Source organism: Mustela nigripes, chromosome 11 (genome assembly GCF_022355385.1).
Source record: "Mustela nigripes isolate SB6536 chromosome 11, MUSNIG.SB6536, whole genome shotgun sequence".
In the NCBI taxonomy this organism is placed as follows: domain Eukaryota; kingdom Metazoa; phylum Chordata; class Mammalia; order Carnivora; family Mustelidae; genus Mustela; species Mustela nigripes.
This window is the reverse complement of record NC_081567.1, coordinates 1,996,083-2,015,400: the sequence shown is the minus strand read 5'-3', so window position 1 is coordinate 2,015,400 and position 19,318 is coordinate 1,996,083. Positions and strand designations below refer to the sequence as shown.

General features: G+C 47.5%; 1 protein-coding gene across 1 annotated transcript in view; it reads left to right on the top strand.

Annotated features, from left to right (window-relative positions):
• The window catches only part of GNA12 (G protein subunit alpha 12), a 99,781-nt gene that overhangs the window by 13,967 nt on the left and 66,496 nt on the right, over positions 1-19,318 (top strand). The gene's annotated exons all lie outside the window — the stretch shown is intronic.

The following is a 19,318-nucleotide window of genomic DNA, read 5'->3' as shown; positions in this document are numbered from 1 at the left end:
CGTTATCTCGTCGTTCCAACTGTGAACTGTTCCGGCAAGGACTGCAGGTGCGCTCTGGGTGTCAGCCCATCTGTGTCCCGCTATGAGCCCTTCAGACTCCACAGCAGAGAACGAGCCGTTCAGCTGTAGGCCTGTGCACTAAACAAAGATCTGTCTGAGCAGAGGGGAACTTCCTGCCCTGGACACCTGCTACGCTGCAGTCCTTGAGAGCAGGAATAGCTGCACTGGTTCTGCTTCTGTGGTGTTTAACCTAGTGTGCACAGGTGACAGGAATGGGAGGACTCAGGGGAGGCACCTACAAAGCTGGGTAACAGCCTGGCCTTTCTCCTGCCTGCCTCTTTGGCGCCATATAACAGCACTGACTCGTTCTGCAAGTGTGTGGCCTTATGGTTTTTAGACCTCCTTTCCCGTGGGTGCCTCCTTAACTATGGCAGCTTCCTAATCACAGGCGAAGGGCAGGGTCGGGGCCACGCTTCAGGTGAGAACACCAGTGGCTGGCCGTTTGTACCACACGACTTTGCTGAATGGGAGTTGGGGAGAGAGGACTGTGTTGACTTCGGCTCTGCTTTTTAAAAAAAATGGGCGTGTTGCTTAAGCACTGATACCCTTAGCAGCAGTAGTGTATGGTTTCGCTGTGCTATGACAGTAGTGATAGGTTTGGAAACCGCAGTTTGACAGCTGTCACCACGGAGTCTCACGTGGGATTGCTGCGCAGAACTCAGACACACGCCCTCTGCAGCAGTTCATGGGCTGTGATCTGTTATACAAGTAGGTGTGACCATACCAGGAGAAAATACCAGAAGAGTAGCAAAATGCCACCTGTTTATTTCTGTGAGGCAATTATGAATCCATTTTTTTTAAATGTGTTTTCTACAGTAAACATTAGAGTGGCTTGTCATAGTAATTTTATAGTATGCGTCCCTAGGAATCTATCCTATGTGATTAATGTAATTGATATGTAATGTATGATAAATACAGTTTATATTTAAAAAATCCAATAGTGATGACTTAATGTCCTTTCCCCCATGTCAACTCTCTACAGCTACAGGGATGTTTTCATTTTTAATTGTAGGTGTTTTAACTTAATTTGTGGTTTGAATCTTCCTTTAGAATTTTTGTAATCTTGAATATTTTCAGAATGTGTAAATATTTACCAAGGAGACCGCAGCATCTTTAGCATTTCTTTTCAACATTTTTTTTTAATTGGAAACTTGTCTTGTTTCTGAATGCTCAGAAGCTTCAAGAAAAGAGCCACAACGTTGCCTGGGCTCTCTTTCCTGTGTCTTGTACAAAGTAAAACTCTCCGACAACATGAATGCCTTTTTCTAGTCTTCCCTTAACTTTTAAAATCAATAATATTCTTAAAAATAAAGTATTGGGTATAAGTCTTAAATGTAAGTATTTTTGAAGTAGAGTAAAAGATAAGTCTTGAGCCTTCTCCACTGTTTTTATAAGTAATTGGTGATACCCATGAATAGTTATTTTCTTTTGTACTGTTTTTATAGTTAATTACTCAGGTAATTGTTTCCTTGATGATGACTTTTTCCCCAAATAGTTTTGACATTGATCCTGTCATCTAAACTATTCTATGTAAACAATGTGATCCAAGGGGAGACCTTTGAGTACTCAGTAGATGGAATCACAGATAAGTCAGGTATTGTCTGGAGGAAAGGTTCTTCCCTGCACAGAAACATTGTTATTTCAGACTGGAACAGGTCAAGGATGCCAGGTGCTAATCTAATTCAGTGCTGTTGTGGAGTTTCTAGTCGATTAAATAAAAGAAAAAAAGAAATTACACATATCTACCAGAAAGGAAGGGACAAAATTAGCTTTGTAAGTGGTAAATATCACCCAGAATCTTGTTGGAATTAAACACAGTTCCAAAAGTGACTAGATACAAAATGTTGGTGTTTGAACGTGTGTGCCCATGTACTTTCCTATCATAGAAAGATATCCTGGGGAAGGGAGGGAAAAGTAAAATAAGAGAGGAGAGACAAACTATATGAGACTATAGGAAACAAACTGAGGATTGCTGGAGGGGAAGGTGGGTGGGGGTCCCGTAACTGAGTGACGGACATTAAGGAGGGCTTGTGATGTAATGAGTGAGCTCTGGGTGTTATATAAAAAAACCATTAATACATTATATGTTAATTAATTTAATTTAAATAAAAATTTTAAAATATGTATCCTATTCATAACAGCAACCTAGGATAAAATACTAGGAATAAACAAGAAAGTAAAACCTATATGATGAAAGCCATGAAAGTGTGCTGAAGAACATAACGACTGGGAAAAATTTTTTGTGAGTAGGAATTCTTGATATTGTAATAATGCCAGATTATGAATTGAACACAATGCCCATCAAATCCCAATTTATTTTTCTTAGAACTTGACAGAATGATTCTAAGATTTGCCTAATGAATAAATTCTGGGGAAAAATGCTTTGTGTTTAAGCAGTTACCACGAGAAGCTGCTGTAATTAAAGCAGGGTTGTACTGGCCCAGGAGTAGGATTGGTGAGGTAGAGAAACTCAAATCCCAGGCCAACCCACCTGTACCTGGGCCTTTAGAATATCATGAGGGGAGGCTTTCAGAACAGCGGGGAACAAGGAATGGTTGAAGGAATGGTGCTGTGGAAATGGCTAATCACGGAGGAAAACAAGAAAGTTAAATCCCTTTCTAATACTCTAATTCTGTATAATTAAGGGCAAAACATTAAAATCAAAATACTATAATAAAATGTAGATGGGTACTTCTGTGATGTCGGGCTAAGGAAGGCCTTATGACACCAAAGACAGGATAAAAGGGATGGGGTATGGATCTCTTTGACTCTGTAACAATTTCTTAAATTCTGCTTGGCAGGAAGGAGCATGAAGTTGAACAAACCGGGAAGTAGTATTCACGGGATATGATAAAAACGGATGTCCTTAGTCCTCTGATATTCTACATCTACTGGTAATTTCCAGCTTCACACATTTGGCCCTGATTTCTGGACCCCTTCACACCACTGCCTCAACGTCTCCACCTGGGTGTGTGATGGGCATCTCAAATGTGACCTGTTTGAATCTGGACCCGTCATTCCACTGGCCTCTGCCCGGTCCTGCAGTCTCTCCCTGGGTGGCCTCTGTTGGGAGTCTATCTGCTGGCTCTGCTCTCCGTTCGGGTGCTTTAAATCAGGACAGCAGTGTTCAGCATTTCAGTTGGTCATCGAAAACTTAACTGGCAAAGTGCTTTGACACGATCTTTTTATTTTTTTTCTCTGCTTTTTCCATGATTGAGGTCAGAATCACATAGCATAAAATTAACCATTTTAAAGTGAACAGTTCAGTGGCATTTAGTACATTCACGGTGTTGCACAGCAATCCTCTCTGTCTGGTTCCAGGGTATTATCACCACCCCAAAGAGAAACATGGACTCAGTAAGCCGTTGCCCCCTGTTACCCCTCCCAGAACCACTAATCTGTACTCTCTCTCCCTCTTCTCATTTACCTGTTCTGAGTACTTCATATGAATGTGTAGCCTTTTATGTCTGGTGTTTTTCACTTAACACTTTTTTTTAAATTAATAAGCCTTGTTTTTGTTTTAAAGTACTTTATTAGAGAGAGAGATCACAAGGGTGGGGAGGGTAGGTAGGGAAGGGGGTAGAGGGAGCTCCCCTGATGCGGGGCTCAATCCCAGGATCCTGAGATCATGGTCTGAGCCAAAAGCAGATGCTCAGTCTACTGAGCCACCCATGCTCCCCATGTGACCACTGATCTTTCACCATAGTTTTGCCTTTTCCAGAACATCGTATAGTATGCAGGCTTTTCAGGTTGGCTTCTACCATTTAACAATATGCATTTAACGTTCCTTCGTGTCTTTTCTTGGCTTGATCACTCCTTTCTTTTTAGTGCTGAATAATATTCCACTGTCTGGGTGGACCACAGTTTGTTTATCCATTTACCTGTTGAAGGATCTCTTAGCTGCTTCAAAGTTTTGACAATTACAAAGAAAGGGTTTATGCTATAAACACTCACTTCTGGACAGGTTTTGATGTAAATAAAAATTTTCAATTCATTTGCGTAAGTACCAAGGAATGTGGTTGCTGGTCAGAGTTCAGTTTTGTGAGAGAGAAAGTGAGAAAGAGAGAGAGAGAGAAGGAATTTTAGGAGTTCTTGGTTGTTTTGAATACCGTGTGCACTGAGATGGTTTTCTCCCAGCCTGTGACTCGTCTGCTTATTCCCTTCACCTGCTGTTGGAGGGCCCATCCACGCCCCAGCACACACGGGCACTGCCTGGCTTCTTAGGGCCGGATCGCGTTCTGCTGTACGAGGAGAGCGAATTCTGCTCCTCCAGCCCTCAGCACCTGGACATGGGGGTCACTCCCACTTTGGGGTCCTCTGCCTAATGCTGCTGTGAACATTCGAGTGTGGACGTGTGTTTTGCGTGAACAAGTTTTCGCTCAGGTATGTACCTGGGAGTGAGATCGCCAGAACACAGACGATCAGCACTTGGCAGAACCTTGTCCACACTGTGGTACGTTCCCTCGGTTCCCTCCAGCAGCGCACGGGTGCTCCAGCTTCTCCTCCTCGCCAGCACGTGCTCTTGTCTGCCGTGCAGATGGCCGCACTCGAGGTTTGGACTTGCATTTTTCCATGGCCCCAAGGAGCTTTTCATGGGCTTGTTGGTGTTGCTTTCAGGACTCTTCGTTTAAACTTCTTCACTTCCACTTCCTACTTAAACCTATGTGAGGAGTCACTGTATTTTTATAATCCTATATGTGTGTGTGTGTGTGTGTGTATGAAAGCTACTGTTTTCACCATTCTGATGCCAAGAATTGGAAATATGAAGAGATATTAAAGAGGCTTTTAACTATTTTAAAGAGAATGCTGAGAAGCTAAAATTGGGGCAAAAATGCTTCCGAGGCGTGTTCTTCTGCACTGTCGCGATTGCTGTGTGCTTACATTTCCCCGCAGCCGTTCTGCTGGTTTGTCTGCTCTGTGTACCTATTCCTTTCATGCCCTTCCTATGACTGTCAGTGTGAGCCTTCTCAGAGGGTTTTCAGAAGGCTGTGTTTCTGCTTCAAAAATTAGAGTGTCCTTGATCTTCGTTTAGACCCAGCAACTTCTACGTCAGAGTTGACCACAGTCGCTCACTGTTGGCCTGTTGGCACGGATATGCTCCCTGCCCTTGCTAGGACGGCTCCCTGCCTTCCAGGTCCTTATTTTTTACCTGACACTTTCCTCACTGCTTGGCTTCTCTCTATTTCACTATAAAAGGAGGACACACCAAATCTGGGAAAAGCGAAAGGCTTCTGTGAGAGTTCACATCTGGCAGCTTCTCTGGGCCCCTCCACCCTTTCGGCTCAGCTCTCTGCCCCGCAGGGCTGACCTGCACAGGTCTGGTGCTCTCTGGCTTCTGCTTGGCCAACAGCCATCCTCCCACAGCCTTAGGCTTGTATTTCAAGTTCACGTAGACCACCTGGGGGTGCGTAGAATCTCGTGCCAAGATTCCGGTCTGTAGTGGTCTGGCCACCGATGAAGGGTGGAGAGGGAAGAGCATGAGATCAGGGCATTTGCTTCCCCCGCTGCCATGTTTTCCCAGTGCCCCTCACCCCTTTATAATTGATCCCTAGTCTGAGTGTGCTGCTGGTCACGGGGTTTGTGTACCACCTGGGGCCAGGGCGTCACTCTGCGTGACCCGAGACAGGAGCCTCCCTCAGGGTCGCACTCCGGGCACCTGCTCGCCTCCCCTGGTCTGGGCCCTTCCCTGTGCGTGCAACTTCCCACAGTCTTGTGAAGATGCAGTGTCCCTTTCAGTAGGCCTGGGAGAGAGAGGGCCTGCGGAGCGGCATTTCCAGTAAGATCTCAGGTGGGGTCCAGGCTGCTGCTGGTCCTCACCACACTTTGAATGCTGAGGGTCCATGCCGCAGTGGCATTCGATAACGCTGACCCCCGAACACCTGACTGCCAGCAGTGGGGGGTACTTGGTTCCATGATAGCGCGCACTGGGTTCCACACACCCGGAGAGAAGTCATTTCACTCATTTATTGGATGTCCCTATGTGTTACGTACTTAGGATACATCAGTGGAAAGGAAATCCCTTTCCTCTAGAGCTTGTACTCTAGTGTGGGAAATAGACAGCCAACACAATCAACCTTAACTTCTCCGGAACATTGGAAGGTGTGAGGTGCCGTGGGAAAAGGAAGAAGAGCAGAGGGAGGAGAAGGGGTGTGGAGGAGAGTGGCCTGGACAGAGCCTGCTGTCCGAGGGGACACTTGAGCAGTGCGAGGAAGCCAGGAGCTAGCAGGGGGACATGGAGACCGTGCTTCCCACAGAGAAAATGCCAAGAAGCTGGAGCCTGGAAACTGGGTGGCAGCTTAGAACCAGTTTAACCCCCAACTCTGCCCCAGAAAGAGGAAGGGCCTGAGAAGGGGTGCAGATCCAGTGGGGCCTTGCAGGTCCTTGGAGGGACTCTGGCTTTATGTCTGAGGGACATGGGCTCCATGTGACAGATTTCCCCAGAGGAGTGACCCGTTCGATTGGAGTTGGACGTTCAAGGGTCAGTGCTTACTGTCACTTGGGAGGGGGTGGCCGGGGTGTGAGGGATAGAGATGGTGAGAAATGACCAGGTTCTGGGAATGTTTCAAAGGTGCTGATAGTGAAAATCATGTGTTTGAGGCATGGAAACATGCTTGTGATGTTTAACTGAAAAAGGAGTGAGCTATTCTTTAGGGTCCAAAGTTTGAGTGAAATGAATTAGTGAGTACATACATACATGCGTGCATGCTGGGGGGTTCATGATTATAGTCACCAAAACGTGGTATGTACGGATCTCTCATTAAAGGGGATTTGTTCTAGGGGCGGCTGGGAGGCTCGGTCAGTAAAGCCTCCCTTCGACTCAGGTCATGATCCCAGGGTCCTGGGATCGAGCCCCGCATAAGGCTCTCTACTCAGCGGGGAGTCTGCTTCCCCCTTCTCTCTGCCTGCCCCTCTGCCTCCTTGTGATCTCTCTCTGTCAAATAATCTTTTTAAAAAGGGGGGGGATTTATTCTTATTTCTGCTTACTTAGTAAGCACATGGGTTACTTTCATCAAAAACAAAGACTCTAAACAACTTTTTGTGTGCAGTTTCACTGCTAGCCCTTTACTCCGTCACAGCCGCTCATGGCCGTGCACTTTACAGATACTAACCTATATTTCATACTTTATTGTGTCTGCAACGTGCTTTTTAAATATTTTTATCTTTTTAGTTGATCTTGTGTGTCTGTCCCATTAGAATTCAAGACCCTTTGAGATCCAGGATGTCCTTTTGATTTTCTGCTCCGCCTTGGACAGATTGTTCTAAGTGCTTATTGGATGAACTGTTCCAGCTCCTTTGAGGAAGGACTGGGCCCCTTCCAAATGGTTTTCTTTTTCTAAATCTGCGGAGGTTCGTTATCCGTGTGATTGAAAGACCGAGAATGTCTCATTCTTCCCGGCGCTCAGCTCCTCACATGCTCCGTTCCCGTCACCTTCCTGGGATGACCTTCCCGGGTGCTCATCCTGTCCCACTGGAAAGTTCTCAGCTCGCAGAAATTGTAGACCGGGGACCCAGTTTGCCCTTCCTGCTATCAATACTTCAGTTAGATCTGTAGCCCGTTCTATAAATAGTCTTGTCCCTGCAGTCGCAGAAAAAACAGGGCCCTCGGGTCTAGAGGTGGGCGGGGTGTCGGTTCGAGGAGGACCACCCAGCCATGCTGGGCGCTGGCTCTGGGCTGTTCGGACCAGCACGTGCGGAAGAGCCCTTGCAGCAAAGCCTGCCACAGAGGCCTCAGACCAGACTTTTTATCATTACACATAACATAGGAAGAGTCACTAAGAATAAAAATTACTTGTTTCAAGGCATGGTGGTGGTGGTTGGTGGCTGTAGTGTTCCTGAAAGGCTTATTGTAGCTAATCTCTTAAACCATACTGAATTCTGGTAAGCATGAGGTCAGGGAATGGGTATGAGGAATTCTGATGATAAATCCAGTGCTTTTCAGGCAGGGGGCAGAGAGGGCTGAGGATGTTAATTTTGTCCAGCTCCTCTGCTAGTCACTGTCTTTATCTTTAGTGGGACTTGAGAAACCTCCCTCAAGGTAGGTCTTGGGTTTGGGAGGTAAGAGTGTGCAGATCTAAGGTCCCGTTAGGCTGAATTACCATTCCTGGTTATCAGACACCTGCAGATGCTGTTTCAGACGAGAGGATGGTCTTTGAGTTCGGGGACATGGGGGGGGGGGGGGACAAAAACCCTGCGAAGTGGAACATCTCAAAGGAAAAGGGGTGTCCAGCAGCAGCTTCATAATTTGCAATTATAGCTGAAAAGTTTTAAACCCAGAACATAGGAAAGCCAAGGAGGTAACATTCTAACATTTTTAAAGCTAGAGTTATTAAGAAATTGTCACATCATTCTGAATCTTTTCAGTCTGTGTGCCTTTATTACATTTTTACCTGGTTCTAGTTGGTGTGTCCTGGAATGCCAGTCCTGGGGGGATGTGCAGGGTCCTGACCTCCTGTGCCTCGTATCCCAGAGGCCCGGCGTGGTGCGGGCATATGGGAGTCATTCATATATTTGTTGGACATACAAGTAAGTGCTTTTAGAGGAAAGAAGTCAGAAAGAAACTCGAAAATCCGATTTTAATTTGGATGATCTCATAAAATATTTTTCATGTTTTAATAACATGAAGGTCAGGACTGTCGTGTATTTCCTGGCCATTTGCCCTGTGCTAGTAGGAAAGGAAAGGAAGAAGAATCGCCTGCCTGGTCTTGTGTAGAGCTCTCTTGCTAAGGTGGAGTGGAAGTGGAACAGAGGGCGGGGAGGCTAGGACGCCTGCCGGAGCCACCATTACCCGCCTCCCCCACTCGCGGAGTGTTAGGGCAAGTTGCTTTGCCTTGGGCCACCCACTGAGTTAGCGGGGAGCTGCAGCCTTGTTGCCTTCTGTATAGCCCTACATACAGATTGGGAGGTGCTGAGTAGCTGATAAAGGGGGTTCTGTCTTCATTATTCCATGTAACTGAAAACACGTGGTTTTAATTCCTCTCTGTGGTCAGTTGGGGGCCGACATCCATGTTCTCACAGTTGTGTTTACGACCCACTGAAAAGAATGCTAGTGGATTAGTTCGTCCATGAGAGCTTTCTGCAGGGGGGGGCGGGAGGGGGGATTACCTTTGGGCACCTGAGCATGGGAAGTAGCAAGTTTCCCACTGTTGAAAGAAGGGGTCTCCGGAAATAAAGCCCAAGTGATCCTAACGCTTTTCTTTCTCAGCCTGTCTCAGTGGGATGTCAATAATCTAAGAATCTTCATAAAAAATTTTAAGCCTATGTACAATAAGCAGAACATTAATCAGAAAATCATTGGTTCATATCTTTCACTTAAATCACATTTTGTAGAACGTGCAGGATTCCCGTGGAGTTTTGTCTGCGTTCATTAGACTGTGGTTGCAGTTGCATCTTTTTTAAGGTATAAGGTCAAAACCACGGGGTCAGTTAACCGGGCGTGCATAACTGATTTGTGGGAGCAGGTCTGGACGTCACACAGCTGGCAAAGACGCCCAGAGGAAGCCAGCCCTGCTGATAACTACAGGGAGAGTGCTGCAGGCAGGGGGAACAGTGACTGCCAAAGCCTAGAGGCTGGGGTGTGCCCTGGCATTGGAGCAGGCAAGGTCAGTGTGGGTGGAGTGTAGTCGGCAAGGGCAGGGATGGGGAAGATCATACACAGTCTTGAAGGCCACACTAAGGATTTCACGCTTAAATCCAAGTTTGATGGGGAGCTCCTGGGAAGTTTTCAGTAGAGAACCAAAATGATCTGACTTGTGTTTGTTAAGGGATTGCTCTGGGTACCGAGTGGGGAAACGGGTCTATGGGCTAGAGGATGGGGGAGATCTCTTGGAGGACCTCAGGAGTCCCTGCATATTAATACTGATAGTTCAGTCAGCTTGGGAGCAGGGGATGTGGGTTTTTCGTCATCTTGCTAGCCTCAGTCTTCCCATCTGTGAAATGGGAATAACTATAGCTGTCTTCTGGTTGCTCTAAGAATCAAGTGAGTTAATGCCTGTCACACTGGTCCCTGGACATAGTTAGGGTTCAGTGAACACTGGCTTCATTCTTAGCATTATTACTACCGGCTGCTACCTTTCTCCCCAGAGCAGCCCAAGCATGAATTTGATTGTATTCAAGTCTGTGTTTTGATACTTTTGGTACCTGTGTATGTATCAGTAATCAATATTTATTTCATGTGTTTGTAAGAGTTTATATAAGGGGCACTTGGGTGGCTCACTTGATTAAGCGATTCTTGATTTTGGCTCAGGTCACCGTCTCAGGGTCATGGGATTGAGCCCCACACAGGGCTCCACGCTTATCTCCAAATCTGCTTGGGATTCTCTCCCTCTGCCCCTACCTCCCAGTGTACATGTGCATGTGTATGCGCACACACGTGTGAGCATTCTAAAATAAATAGTGAAGAATTTATATAAACGGCCTTTTGAGTATATTTTTTTAGAAATGGGTTTGTTCAGCAGTATGTTTGCATCCCGTCCATGTTGGTACCTACAGATCTAGTCTGTTCCTTGAACCATCGTGCTAATTACGTGATTTGTAATCTCTTCCTATTAACGCGGAGCAGCGTGGCTTCCCGGTTTCCCTGTGACGAGCAGAGCCATCCTATGTGTCTTCATCCATGTCTGTGGAAACTGGCCACAGTTTCTCCAGAGCATTGCTTAGACATGGACTTGCCGGGTCAGGTCAGTGCATCCGCAGCTTTGCGGAGTGTTGTCAAATACTGCTTCTCGTGGAAGGTCTTAGCAAAGCTATTAAATGAACTGGAAAACTATTCCTTATTTCAGCTAAGTGAAAAATTCCCTGTGTATGTGTTTGAGTGGACAAAGTATTGGGACTTGTCAAGTACATGAGCTAGAGGAGCCATAGGAAATTCACCCAGATTTGTTCTAAGTGCGAGTGGTAAGACACATCGACACGGAGATGGCAGTCATGAAGGAGGAAGTTCATACTGACTGATCTTCAGCACAGGGGCACGGCCCACCAGTCCAGGCCCCCGGGAAGCACCAGGGTCCGTCAGGATACAGAGGGGGAAGGAAAAGCATGGCCCGGAGCCTTGGTGGTACTTTTGTGGGAAAGAGTGAGCAGAGCAGGGTGAGCAACTGATGGAGAAAGTTGACAGTGATGGTCCCTGCTTGTCCAGGACCCGGCCCTGCGTGGTTGGAACAGGGGGATCCTGCCTCCTGGGCTCCGCATTGGCTGGTTTGTCTATGAGAGGGAGTTAGCTAGTCCTGGGGAAGGCTGTCCCTCCAGGATTGCAAGCCCCACAGATGTCTGGGCATCATTTTATTCAAGTCTGATGGGGAGCTCCTGGAATACAGAAAATACAGAATACAGAAAATAGAGAACACAATTAACACAAGAAGAAACAACTGAAAGATAGCTGTGACCTAGACTAGGAATGCCCAGAAACGTGAAATCGCTTTTTTTCTCCTCCTGCAAGCCTATTTGCCCTCCTAGTTCAGGTCCACAGTGATCACAGTGGTAGGAGGTCCTTCTGGAAGGGCCCAGCTCAGGCTCCACCCCTAGAGACTCCCAATTCTGTGAGTCTGGGGTTTAGCCTGGGCATCAGGATGTTTAAAATTCTCTAGGTGACTCTCCCAGCAGCCAAGGCTGAGAAGTAGTGGTCTGCAGAGAGGGTACCGTGAAAACTCATTCACGGGGCTTTGTAACATCACATACACTCTCCTTGCAGGGAAGAAGCAGAAGTCACAGGAGTCAGCAGATGTTCTCTGTGAAGACAGTATTTTAGGCTTTGCAGGCGGGGAGTCCATATCAAATCTATTACGTAGATTATCCATGTAATAAGAAAGAAAATTAATTTCAATGAATTTTTTGCTGATAAAATCCAAAGTGTAACAGTGAGAATTGTGCTGTAGTTTTATGTAATACAGGTGGACTCTCAAGAAGATGATTCTCTGTGGGGGGTGGGGGTGGATAACATTGCCTTTAATTGGGGTTCAAAGTTAGTGTTCCTACCATTGAATCAAATGCAGATATTCATGTCAAAGAATCATGCTTAGCTCACAGGCCAAAGTCAGAAGACAGGATGGATTTGGCCCGCAAGCCTCCATCTGCAGACCTGCCCCACCCCAGGCCAGCCAGCTGAGAGCGTGGAGTTCTGAACTCGGACCAGGAGTGCCTGCCGCTCCCTGTTTCTGCTCGCAGGTGGGACAGCGTTTCCTCTGCTCTGAGCCTGGGGTGGCCCAGGGAAGAACATTCTGTATATTTTTTGGTATCACGAGAGTGCCATGTAGACCCATTTGTGGTGCCTCGAGGTTTGTGTTTTCCCCCGAGGTTCAGATGACTGCAGGCTGCTTGCCGAGGGTCAGCTCTCGAGATCAGGGAGCCTCTGGTGCCTCAGAATAAAGATGGTGCTAGAACTTTCACTTTGCCCACAAGTACAAGAAGCCCGTTCCCTAAAGTGTCCATTCTGCCCTGAACCACCACTGTGTGATGACAGCACGTACAAGTAGAACCCTCTGTTCTCTTGTCTTCTTGACGGATGGTGGAAAAATCTGGAAGCACCTCTGTGCGTGCGGGTAAACTGATAACCCAAAGAGCCCCACTCCCGAGTGGGCTATTTCTGAATCCACTTTGGCACATTTTTAAGATTGTTTGGTGAAATGACACTAACATTACATTTCTACTAGTCCTAAGTTATGGTTTGTAATATCTTCAAATCATAGTCCAGGAAAACTGCCAACACCCTGCACCTCAGCGGCCTGTGGGGTCCTGCACCCACCAGGCTCGACTGCGTTCTCCCACCCCCTCCTCACCCCCTCCCTGCTGCCCAGGCTCCAGCCCCTCCGGTGTTTGGTTTTCAGTGTTTAGAAACTGCTAAGCTCAAGGCCTTGCTTCCCTTCTGCTAGGAAAGCCCAGCCTGCCACTTACCGCACGGCTGGCTCCTTCCTGCCCTCCAGGTTAGCTGGTCACCCCACTGGCCTTCCCCGACAGCCCTGCTGACAGTGACCTTCTTCCCCATTCTCCTTGCAGACCCGTTAGTGCCTGGAGAGCACTCGTCCCCTCCCAAGGCTGGGCTGCGGTGGTTGCTTCTATCTCTCTTGCCTGGTGATTCGTCTCTCCCCTTGCCCTTCTTGTGAGCTGCAGAGGGCAGCGGCCTGTCTTGTCTCTGCCGTAACTTGGGTACCGCCACGGTGCTGGCACCTGGTGGCTTTGACAATGACCTGAACTTGACCGAAGGGGCTCCCCGCCACAGGAGAGAAATGTATTCCTCGTCACCGCCTGTGGTATAGCATCCCTACAGTGTATCTGGCGTAGAAATAAAATGGCACATGTGTCCCAGGCGCTGTGCAGAGAACACGGGGCCTGGTAGGTGCCGTGGTGAGGGAAAGGTGAGCCGAGGGCTGTGTGGAAGAGGGGAAGGTGGGGGGTGGGGGCACAAGGCTCAGGAAGGTGCTTAGGAGTTGTGGGATAGCACAGGGAACCCCTCTTCCTGTCAAACATAGGCTGGTAACCTTTTACGGGTAGAAAGCGGATATTTATAAGGAATTCCTGTCTGGAGGGTGATTTGTGGCTGCACCTTTTAGAGGTCCTTCTTTGAAATTCTGTGAAATTCTGTGCCATGAGAAAGCGGGAAAAGGAAGTAAGGACTTTTGTGGTGGGAGTTGTGGTTTTCAGTAGGACAGTTGGCTGAGGCCTCACTGAGAAGGTAGCTCTGGAATAAAGACTTGATGTTTGGGGAAGACCTCCCTGGAAAGTGTTGGATTTGCCCCAGACTGGACTTGTGAATCAGCGTTGAGAGGGTCTTTTCTTCTGGTGTCTTTTGTTGTCCTCAGTTGAGGTTATGGGGTTTGTGGGGACAGAAGTTGACTTGCATGCAGCAGGACAGAGGACAGAAACTGGACGTCTGCCGCTGGGCTGAGCACACACACGCTGAGTGCCACCACGGCGGCCACCATGGCCTGGGCTGCCACTGCCTCTGTGCGCCCAGCCAGAGCCGGCTGGAGCCAGGCACCACTTCCGGAATGGCTCCCAGCTCGTCCACGAGTCTTTGCAGACGGGCGGACCCAGCTGTGGCCTCAAATCCCAGTCTTGTGACTAATCCCAGTGCCTCCTGATTTTCCAGTTCTGCTCTTAAACCTCACACCGGTCAGTTGCCTGCGTTTTCATCTTGTTTTTCCCTCCTGCACTGCTTGGCCCCTCCTTTCGGGCCTGGCCACTTTTTCCCATCTCAGTGCTCTCCCTGAATGACTGTCATTTCGTCCCCAGCGTCTTCCTCTGGAGGCGCCGCAGGTACAGCCCATGAGCTCGGCTTTACTTGCAGGGATAGCAAGTGTCCTTGGTGTGTGTAGCTCCTGTAACATGGGGCACCCAGTGGGTACTCTGCGTCCTCTGCCCCAGGGAGGGGGGCCAAGGCAGCAGGATGGGGGAGGGGGCTACTTAAGAAATTGGTGCTGTGAGCATATGTTCTCATCTGCTCGTTAAATAATTGAAACCGTCAAAAACATCATCCTGCTGAGAAAGAGCATTCTGTTTCATCAAAGCTGATTCATATTTACAATTTCGAGGCTGTAACCTCTTCTTATTGGAGATGAAGTAATTACGTTTTAAAAGTCACTCACTTCTTCTGACTTTGTGTATGTGCCATTGACCCTTGAATGTCACAGGTTTAGACTACAATGGATCCACTTATACACGGTTTTGTGGATTTTCTTTTTAAGAACTACAACACTATGTGTGCATTTTTCCTTCTTGATGATTTTCTTAAATCTTGATGATTTTCTCTACAGCTCACTGTGCTGTAAGCGTACAGTGTAGAATACATAGAACGTGCAGAATGTGTTAACTGAGTATCTGTGTTCTCCCTAAGGCTTCCGGTCAAAAAGCAGTAGTCAAGTTTCGGGAGAGTCACATGGATTTTCAACGCTGTAGGGGGATGGAGACGGGGTCAGCACCCCTAACCTGCACTTTGTGTACAAGTCAGGTGTGTTAATCCTCAGATCCATCTACCGATGCTGGGTAACTGTGACTGTTTACCAGCTTTATCCCTAGTGAAAGGTGCGGGTTTTGCTGTGCGTTCCCTGTCTTTTTCTGTGCTCCCCGCCCCGCATGTTATCTAGATGGCCTTGGAAGTTCACGGTGAATGTTTGTGTGTTCACCTGGCTTTGGCAGTGCAGTCAGGGAAGTCTGGTGTGTCTGAATGGTTTTAGGAAATTGCAGAGGTCTAAAGACGGTGTTGGTGTCTTAGCAGCTTGAAAAGAAAAAGAAGCAAGCTAAGGAAAACACTGCCTCAATGATTTATCATAATTTTGAGGAAAAGCAGATGTGTGTCTTTAAGGAGATATTTCTACTTACTTGAAAACTAAAAATAGTTTTGTTTTTTTTTTTTTTCATGGAATTAGTAACACAAGGATTAACTTAGTCTGCAGGTTTCTGGTGAAGAACAGTCTGGAACTCTGGTTGTATTTAGCACTTGAAAACCTCTTGGACTACCTCTCCCATAGTTGTAGTGTGACATTACTAAGGAAACTTTCTGGGAGTTTCCTTCCAACCTCTAAATAACTAATGCTTTTTGTGCTAAATGTCAGGTTTCTTTTGGTTTTATATGGAAGCAATATGTGACTTTTTACCTGGTTCTTTATGGAGGGTGCTTTTTTTTTTTTTTTTTTTTTTTAAGATTTATTTATTAGAGAGAGAGAATGAGTGTGAGCAGGGAGGAGGGAGCAGAGAGGGAGGGAAGCAGACGTGCCTCTGAGTGCAGAACCGGACACTGGGCGGCGGCTCAGTCCCAGGATCATAAGATCTAACCTGAGCCGAAACCAGGAGTCAGACACTTAACCAACTGAGCGTCCCAGGTGCCCTCTGGATGGTGCTTGCTATGGCCTGTGGGGCTGTGTTTAAATGGTCAGCAGAACCCATTTGGGGGGAGCGAGCCCCTGTTCCCATGCGTGCTGCGGGAGCACTTGGCTGAGTGCCTGGAACTACCAGCACTACCCCAGTGCTGGCCCAGCAGAGCCTCCCTTAGGTCTGCCCAGTGGAAGGGGTCGAGTGTTGCTCAGGGGAGCTCACGGTTCAGTTTACAGCCCTTCTTTAGAGCTTTCCAGCCTGTGAGTACTGGTAGTGGTCTTGCAGGTACACTGGTTTCACTCTGCTTTTCCGAGTTCCTTGAGTAAATAGCAGCCAAGTGTATCTCTGACTCCCCTTAAACGTGCTCCTACTTTCATCTGTGTTGGGGATCCCAGGGCAGGTGTGGACACACTGGGGTTCTGGTAGCTCTGGTTGCTCTTAGTCTTCCACGCCTGCTGGCCTGACACCTACAGCGCTGCCTCCAGGCTCGGTTGCAGTGCTGCGGGGCTGGTGTTAGGGAGACCCAGGTCGGAAGCTGCAGCGTTGAGTACCAGCTGGGACCTCCTTTCTGGGGCTGACATCAACGCCCGGCCTGGGGACCTCAGGCTGGGGCTTCCACCAGCTCTGTGCTCCCAGCCACATCCTCAGCTCCTTTTGCTGTTAGAAGAGGAAGTCTCCTCACTTGACTGTGCGAATGTCCTCATTGTTTCTGGTCCTGTGCATACGGTCTCAAAGGGCCGAGCTGCGGGCCTCCGTATCCCCTGTTGAAGGGCATCTTCCCTGGACCGACCTTCCCTGTTTGTTCTTACCACCTTTCCAGGGACAGCCGGGCTGGTCTGCTGGCCGGGAGTAGGTCTAACACCGGAAGACTGCTCCAAGTGCATTATGATTTTAGATCATTATTTGTATCTTAACTAATCATAGAAGCATTTGTATATTTTGGAAAGAAGCAATACACAGATGTGGGGCATTTCTTTGATTTAAACCTTCATACTGAAGTTTAATTTACTTGCTACAGTAAATTAAGCTGTCTCTTTCGTTGAACTTTTCCTGTAAACTGGCTTTTTATCTTGGATGTATAGAAAGATCGTTTTTAAAGGAATTTCCAGACCCATTATACAACTAAATTACTCTCAGGTAATACATGAGCCAGTGCTGAGTTATTAATCTCAGTTTAAGGAGGTAAGGTTTCCATTGAGAAGTAACGTGAAGGGACTGGGGACATTTGGTGTGCGCTATTTGATCAGTTTGGGTACAAGACTGTCTAGTTGTTAGTATGCACATACTTTCTCATGTATTCCTCACTGCACCCTCAGAGGTAAACAGAAGGGTAATCTTTGTTTAGCAGATGAGGAACCTGAAATTCCAGCATTTGTCCTCCCAACAAGTAGACTGCCTACTGCCTACTGTGTGCCAGGCCCCGGGAATGGGAATATGGGAGTGAACAGAACAGACCAAGGATCCCACCCTCGAGGGCATTCCAGTCCCCTGGGAGGAGAAAGCTAATGAGTGGATCATAGGGTCCATTAGTCAGCTAGTGGTCAGTGCTAAAGAGATATAAAGTGGGGAAGGGACAGGAGAGGTGGGCTTGGGATGGCAGAAAGTCGCAGTCATACATAAGATGGCCAATGGAAGGCCTTGCTAAGAGGCTGATCTTTGAATAAAGAATCAAAGGAGCTGAGGGAGTGTATTATGTAGGGCAATCAAGGGATATGTGGGGCCAAAGGGTTTTAAGCATTGGGAACGGAAGGTGTAAAGGCCCTGAGGCAGAAGCAGGAAAGCCTTGTGATTGTAATGGAGCCAAAGGGAGAGATGAGGAGAAAATAAAGTCTGAGAAATAACAGGGTCTGGTCATGTGGGACCTTCTGGGCCTTTCTAAGGACCTGGTCAGAGAAACAACAGGGTCAGGTCATGTGGGACCCTCTGGGCCTTTTTAAGGACCTGGACTCTAACTCTGATGAGACAGGGACTCCTGTAGCATTTGAGCAAAGAGAGCCATGAACTGACTTATTTTGAAGATAGACTGGAGAGGATGCCTACAGATGTGACCTGCAGAGTGCCCCGAGGGAACTTTCCTATGGGCGGAAGGGTCACTGGAAGCGTGCAGGGCCAGATGTGCAGCGGGGCCTTGCTGGTCTGTGTGCGTTGATGGACACCACTGCACGTTAGCTCTGCATTGGTATCTGAACAAGGAGGTGGTGGAGTGTGAGTCAGTAGGAAACACACGCACGGAGTCACGAAATACGGAGTGAAAATCCTGGCAGCCCCACAGGCCGGGCCTCCATGTAGAAGCTGGAGCGTGGGGATGCAGGAAAAGGCGTGACTAGTAACAGGGAAGGTGCTTTGACCTTGTTTAACCATAGTTCCTCCTCCGTGGGGCCAGGAAGCCAGGTTTGTGATGTTCCAGCAGCTCCTGATGGCGCCAGCAGCTGCCTCCCCTGTTGCCCCCTGCCCAGGTGTGTGCACACCGGAGACTTGACCCGGAAGGTCTCAGCAGCTGGGCGGAGTCTGCCTCATGCTGCTCTCAGATGTATGACACGTCCACATGCAATTTTGTGCTGCTTGTGTTCCGCGGTGGTAATTTTATCATCTTTTCCCCTTTCTAGTTAGTCTAGTTAGTCTTGTAGCCAGCCTCAGACTTCCCATCGGGTGTCTTTGGAGAGGGGGATGGGAATGGTCCGCAGGCTGGTGTGCTGTCCAGGCGATCTTTCTGCCTCTTGCCCTTTATCTTAGTGTCTCACCGTTTCCAGGGGTCTCTGTACAGATAAGACTGGGTGTTAGCCCTCCCTTCAGATTCACAGCTCTCCTGATGAGGAAGCTTCTAATCTCAGGCTACAGGCTAAAAGGTTTTACCTCTTTTCTCTGCCTTCATCCAAGATGCTTTACTGGAAGTACTGGCTGATCTTCATTTTCTGATTGTAAGCAGACACTTTAGAAATTCAAGCATTTTTATTAATGGTTACTTCATGACTTTGATCGCTTTTTAAATAACTCACTTTTACTCATCATTTGATGTATTTGGCTTATTATTCATGTTTTATTATTAATAGAACTTAGAGGAGAAATGCTTCTATAAAAGCTTGTTTGAAGTATAGAAGCCAAATGCCTATTAATTTACTATTTTTTCCACACTTTGGGTTGTCAGTATATATGTGTGTGTGTTGTGACACACACACATACACACTAAATTTGCTTCATTTTTTTTCTTTTTCTTTTTTTTTTTTTTCAAGATTTATTTATTTTATAGAGAGAGCTTGAGTTGGTGGAGGGGCAGAGGGAGAGAGAGAATCTCAAGCAGACTGCGCTCAGCACACAGCCCGACATGTGGCTTGGATCTGACGACCCTGAGATCATGACCTGCGCTAAAATCAAGAGCCAGATGCCCAACCGACCAAGCCCCTCAGGCATCCCATAAATTGGTTTCATCTTCGGTTGGTAGTATTTGGAATTTTCCTTG